The 6,724-nt window shown below is 38.2% G+C and overlaps 1 non-coding gene across 1 annotated transcript; it reads left to right on the top strand.

Annotated features, from left to right (window-relative positions):
* Positions 1-4,135: 4,135 nt before the first annotated feature.
* Positions 4,136-4,207, top strand: TRNAP-AGG (transfer RNA proline (anticodon AGG)). The gene has a single exon. It is a non-coding gene; the product is annotated as a tRNA-Pro (tRNA).
* Positions 4,208-6,724: the final 2,517 nt, after the last annotated feature.

The raw sequence follows: 6,724 nt of genomic DNA, 5'->3' as shown, positions 1-6,724 counted from the left end.
TGGCACGTACTCCTACCAGTGGCGGAGCTAGCCGAAGATCATTGGGGGGGCCAAACAAAAATCTTCAGTGTTTGGGGGGGACCAAATGCTAACAAAAGTCTAATCTAAACCTCCTTAAATAATTTTTCTTTAGGAATGGATCAAAGGCGGGGGGCAGCGGCCCCCCTGGCCCCAACATAGCTCCGCCATTGACTCCTACTCCTACAGATCGATCGGAGGGGGGACTGATTTGTTTTTAATGAAAAAAGAAATAAAATACACCTCCTATGAACAATGGTAGAGCCACGGGCTTTTTTTCACAGGACTTCATCGGGGGAGGGAATGAGCCTGGGCCACCCGGTGAGATTAGCCCAACTCCAAGGCTCCAAGGCATTTCGTCTATTCATATCCGTTTGGTCCAAGTGAACAAAAAACGCAAACGGATGGTTGTCCGCTTTCTTGTTCTATTAGACCATTTTGACCCAAATTTGATCCTGGTTTGCATTGGTGCGGACACGCAACGAACGCCTGCATTATTGTCCCCTGACCCACTCGTCTATGGCACATGCAGGCGCCTTTCCCTCCCCCAAACCCTATATGACGCCTTAAGTACCGGTTACAGTTCTCTCTGCAAACTGGTGCACACCCCTCCTCCTATTTGGGCCGGCTCATTAATCTGTTTTTTTCGTTTTAAACTCCAAAAAATGAGTGCTTGACATGATTCAAAACTTACCTCCTGGTTTTAGCACCAAACGGATAACCAACTGGGACACCCGACCTCTTGTGCCTAGGTTGCTTTTTCTTCCTCTTTTCAACGCTAAAAATACGGAGCAATTTCCTTTTTGGTTTTCTTCTTAATTTTGGTTTTTTCTTGTTTGGCCGGTTGTCTTCTAATTTTTATTTTCCTACTTCTATTTTTTTTCATTTCTCTTTTCCTTTTAAAAATTTGTGAACTTTTCTTTTATTTGTGAACTTTTTCAAATAGATGAGCCTTTTTTTAAATTGATGAACCTTTTCTCAAATTCATGTGCTTTTTTGAAAATTGATGAACTTTTATTTCAAAATCCATGAATGTTTTTCAAGTTTGCAACTTTAGAAAATGATGAACTTTTGTTCAAATTCAATGAACTTTTTTTGAATTTTTTTTACTTTATTTCAAAATTCTGAACCTTTTCAAATTCATGAACTTTTTTTTTCAAATTCTTGAACTTTTTCAGATTTTGGTTATTTTTCTGATATTTTTCCTATCTTTTTCAAATTCCCAATTATTACCTTTTTCTTGTTTTAATTTTTTATTTTCTTTTTCACATTTTAATCATGAACCTTAATATTTTGTAAAAATAAGTTCATTAATATTTTCAAAATATATGAACATTTTTAAAGTCTGTGTTAAATTGTGAATCTTTTTTTTCAAATGCGCAAACAATGTTTGAGATGCACAAATATTTCTTAAATTCACGGACATTTGTAAAAGTACATTAACATATTTTGCTGAAAACATCATAAATAAGAAAAAAAAATATCTAGTTTTTTTCTTGAGCTTGCACTGGAGCAAGTGAAAAAAACTAAGAGAGCGAATGGGGCAGTAAGCCGAGCTGAGCGAGCGAGAGCTTTGTGGGCCACCTTGTATAGAAGCAATTTCAAGGTTTCAGTGTGGAATAGGAGCTCTGAGTGGGTTCAGACAGCCACGATGAGCGGTCAAAACGTGTAAAGGACACCGCAATCATGCAACAAAAACTCCACTCTCCTCTGAGAATAAATATTGTCTCCAACACCAACATGATATATATACGGAAAAAACATCACCGGAACATCATTAAAACGCAAGCTAGCGCAAATAAAACCTGAAAAAACAACCGCAGTAATCTGCTAAAGAAAAAGAGAGTTAATTCCATGAGTGAAAATGACACGGGCGAAGCGTGCGTTAGCCTCTATATATGGTAACCTCTATTCCTAAAAAGTATCATCCCATTCTGGATTTTTCTTACATTTTGTTGATGCCATCTCATCACTCCCACGGTTTTCCATCCCACAACTCGCTAACGAATATTTTCTTCCAAACTAATACGATCCCGTCGCTTCCAATCTTCTCCATGCTAGCATATGATTTATTGTGTTTGATTATTGCATAGTTCCAAAATATTAATTAAATATAAATAATATAATGAATGGAAATCCTCATATATGTTTGCATGTATTTAGGACATGCATGCTTGCATGTTCAGGTGGGGCTTTTTCCATGTATGTTGCATGATGAAGTGGTGTCCTTGCTTGTTGAGTGAAATATGTTAGTAGGGGCTAGCTATTTAGATATACTTTCTCCACCTGTGTTTATTAGGCCCCTCTTATTTTGGGCTAAAGTTTGACCTGAAAATTTAACTAACAAAATATAAACTATATGTCACTAAAAATATATTGTCGGAAAGCTCTTTCAAATACAAATTCAGCAGTATAATTTTTTCTAGCATATACTCCCTCCGGTCCTTTTTACTCTGCATATTAGGTTTGTCCGAAGTCAATCTCATCCAACTTTGACCAAGTTTATATAAAAAATTATAGACATTCACATAACAACACCAATATCATTAGATTCATCTTGGAATATATTTTCATATTATATGTATTAGATATTATAGATGCTAATAATTTCTAATGTGCAGAGTAAAAAGGACCAGAGGGAGTACTTTATATTTTGAAAGTCTATAGATGGTCAAAGTTTGGCCCAAAATACGAAGGGGCCCAATAAACCCGGACTGAGGGAGTAGAAGATATGAATTAGCCAAGAAGCACCCATCTATTATAGCTTCACTAATTTTCGAGTACTGTCAACCCTTGCTTTTTCGTATAGTTCAGCCTCTCATGAGCTCACCTTGATTAATTTTGGTAGCTCGAAGCGCCACTAGCTCAGAGGTGGCAACATTAAACTCCCAGGCAACCAGTGGCGGAGGCAGAAATGCCTAAAATCTGATGGTGGTGGTGGGGGGGGGGGGGGGGGGGGGGGGTTGTAGGCAACAGTAGAAAATACACCATTCATATGCATGATAGCAGGAAAGTCAAGATGTTGGGGAGGGCTAGGCCCCTGCTGGCCACTGCGGGCAATGGCCAATTAACGTAATGACATGGTCGTGGAGATGCAACATGGGGTGAGGGAGTTCGAGGGAGCCGACACTAGGGCGGCGGCACCGTCGTGACGTGGAAGGGACGCTCGGGAGTTTGCGACACTGCCATATTTAGTTGTAAGTGTACATGTCATATTTACACCAACAATTCACTTTTTTCCAACACATCAACTATAATGTTATACATAATAGAATAGCTAAAATATAAATAAGAGAAAAATTGACAAATGTATAGCTATGTGATATTGTAAATGGTGATATTTTTCTATAAATGTAATCAAGTTAATTAGGTTCTACTTAAATAAACATGAATATAACACGTGTGGCAAGAAAAAAAAACTCAAGTGGCATGAGGTGATTGCCTGTATATATATATATATATATATATATATATATATATGGAGAGAGAGAGAGAGAAGCAAGTGTGTGTATGTCGATATTTACCCTCAACGCAGTCATAAGCTGCATGCTATGCTTACCCTTTTGAATTACAATGATTGTTCCATTTAAAATTTGTTATTCCATGGCTACGCTCGGACATTCAGCCGGTGTATATAGAGGGGCAAACTTGCTGACAGAGGGATACTTGTACAGATCGTTCCAATCACAACTACTCTCTCCATTCCAAAATAGATGACTCAACTTTGTACTAATTTTAACTAAAATTAATACAAAGTTGAGTCATCTATTTTGAAACGGAAGGAGTATTAGCTCTTATCTACACATGCACTCGCTAGGTTTGTTAGGCTACGGAGCAACGGAGATTTACTCCCTCCATGCCAAACTATAAGGCGAACTTTTCTGAACTGTTTGTCACTCACTGTGAGTGCATGTCATGTAAGCTCGCATGATGGCCAGATCCACAAGAGAGGTTTTAAAAAAAAAATCAAGAATCCACAAGAGAGTTGACTCCCATCTCAGATTCGGGTCGTCGTGTTTTCTGGAAAAAGAAAAAATATTCAGATCATCGTGTGGGCAGTACTCACGCATGTATCATAGTAGGATAAATTGCTGCTTTCGGAAAACGCAGCATCAAAGGGCATTTGGTCTAGTGGTATGATTCTCGCTTAGGGTGCGAGAGGTCCCGAGTTCAATTCTCGGAATGCCCCATTTTTCTCTTTATTTTTTCTTTTTACCAAAAAATGAATATTCCATGGAAATCAATTTGTGTGAGGTAATATTTGCATTCAAAGATGCATTACGACTTGGGCAAGTGTGCATGCGCGGAGTAGTTTTTTTTTTAACTAGATGTGCGGAGTAGTAGCTGGAGCGTTCTTGCGCGCAGCTGCCGACGCACTCACGCACACACAAACCAAGCGAGACGCGAGGGAGTGCAAATTGTGATTCTTGCCACGACAAGAAAGAAACCGATGATTCTTGGTAAAAGAAACGGGAAAAAGAAAGAAAAGGCTATTAAGTTTAATTAGTGCATGTACGTTTAAGATAATCGGATCACCGTCACAGTGCGTCGACTCTTTCTTGCTTGAGAGCAACGTTTACACCACACATACCGATAGACATACATATGTGACTCGGATCGATCTTCTTTTCAAGAGCCTTTATGCATACTTCATCATCGTCTCATCAATTCACACAGGCGCGCGGTGCCGCGTCCATTCATATTTTGCAGCAGAATGATATAGGATTTTTCATAATTAAAGTGACGAAAGATGGACCTACTTTTTCTTTTGATGGTGCAAATAGTTGAGGAATATTGTACTAGCCAGAACCAACAATATCTAACTCTGTCTTCAGACATCCTCCGTCCAGTCCTTTTTACTTTGTATATTAGTTTTGACTGAAGTCAAACTTTGTAAAATTTAATCAAGTTTGTAGAGAAAAGCATCAATATTTTTAATACCAAATCAATATCATTACATGCATTGTATAATATATTTTAATATTAGATTTATTTGGTATTGTAGATGTTGATATGTTTTAATATAAAAAGTTGGTCAGTTTACAAAATTTGACTTGAGACAAATTTAAGACGCAGACTAAAACGGAACGGAGGGAGTACTAAGAAATACATGGAACCAGCCAGTCCCAGCAAATTTAGGAACCGATGAAGCGGTGTCTATATAGGGCATCATTGTCTAGGTAGTATTGTGCATAGTAACATTAGTTGGTAATGACCAAAATAACAGAGTAGCAACATGCTTCCCAAAATGACTTATGTAACTTCTAGATCCCAAGCTATACATGAACTCTTGCATAAAGTACATGGACCGAGCCTAGGTAACTAACGAATAATAAGCAACACATAAGCATGGAGCCAACCAGCTAGTCGGGTGTTCTACCAGCGGTGGAGCTACGTTGTAGCCTACAGGGGCCGTGGCCCCCATCCCCCCAGCCTTAATAAAAAAATAGGAAGGAAATTTTTTAAGGGGTGCTCGGATTAGAAAAAATATAAACTTTGACCCCCCCACCCCACCCCCCAAAGCATCTATTATTTTTACTTGCCCCCCCCCCCCCTTTGAAGATCCTGCCTAGCTCCGCCACTGTCGTCTACTGTTCTGAAAGTGCTACAAGAAAGATCTTGTCCGTGGAGCAAATGCTGACTGGTATCAACTAGCCAAAATATTTTCTGCATCCAAGCATGTCGAATAATTTAAGTGGTATGACAGGAAACTATAGATGCCAGCACCGCTTGCACTTCAGATTTACCATAGTACAGTTCAAAAGCTTAGTGCAATATAAGCAGAGGATCTAGAAGGAGAAGGTTTTGGTCTATGTTCTTGACAAACAAAAAATAAATTTAGCGATTGTACTTCCTTGATTAACCTCCTCCTGGTGAACTTTGAATGAATTAATTCACCATGTTGCAATCCCAACAAAAAGGGAATCTCAATGTGTAGTGGTTGGAGAAGGCAAAGATCTTTTTATGTCACAAATGAAAATGGTATGACCAGTGAGCTATGAATTGATATAAAATATATCAAAACAAGATGTGGATGTTTCCTTGATATATCTGTCAAAGCACACTTTCATGTGTGTCATATAGGAATTAGTAAGTGGCGTGAAACATTGAGAGATGAGATTTAGACATAAGACTAGTAACAAAGCGCAAATGAAGAAATGTCATGGAATGAGGGAAATGATTGCAGTGACGCACTTTTCTCTTAATAGACTGTATTTTTCTTATAGCAAACAACATATATATTCATTCATGATGTGATTAAAAATCAATGCATTTTAAATCTCACCTTACAACAAATAAGATACACAAAATCATAATCTGAGCAATACATGGATGCTAAAACATGGAAACATGAGGCATGACATTCGACATGAAATATCCACCTGGATCGAAAGTATAAATTATCATGGAGGTGTGGACCTTGAAGTACCCACAAATTGATTGTCCTGGTACTCCTTGAGTGGCAAGCCCTGGTGCGCTTGCGACTAGTCATCAAGGCTTGCTGAAGAAGACCATGATGGTGAAGGAAATATGCCCTAGAGGCAATAATAAAGTTATTATTTATTTCCTTATTTCTGTTGGAAATATGACCTAGAGGCAATAATAAATAGGTTATTATTATATTTCCTTGTTCATGATAATCGTTTATTATCCATGCTAGAATTGTATTGATAGGAAACTCAGATACATGTGTGGATACATAGAC

This window comes from Aegilops tauschii, chromosome 7 (assembly GCF_002575655.3).
Source record: "Aegilops tauschii subsp. strangulata cultivar AL8/78 chromosome 7, Aet v6.0, whole genome shotgun sequence".
In the NCBI taxonomy this organism is placed as follows: Eukaryota; Viridiplantae; Streptophyta; class Magnoliopsida; order Poales; family Poaceae; genus Aegilops; species Aegilops tauschii.
Note: the sequence above shows the minus strand (reverse complement) of the source record. Positions and strands in the feature narration are given on the sequence as shown.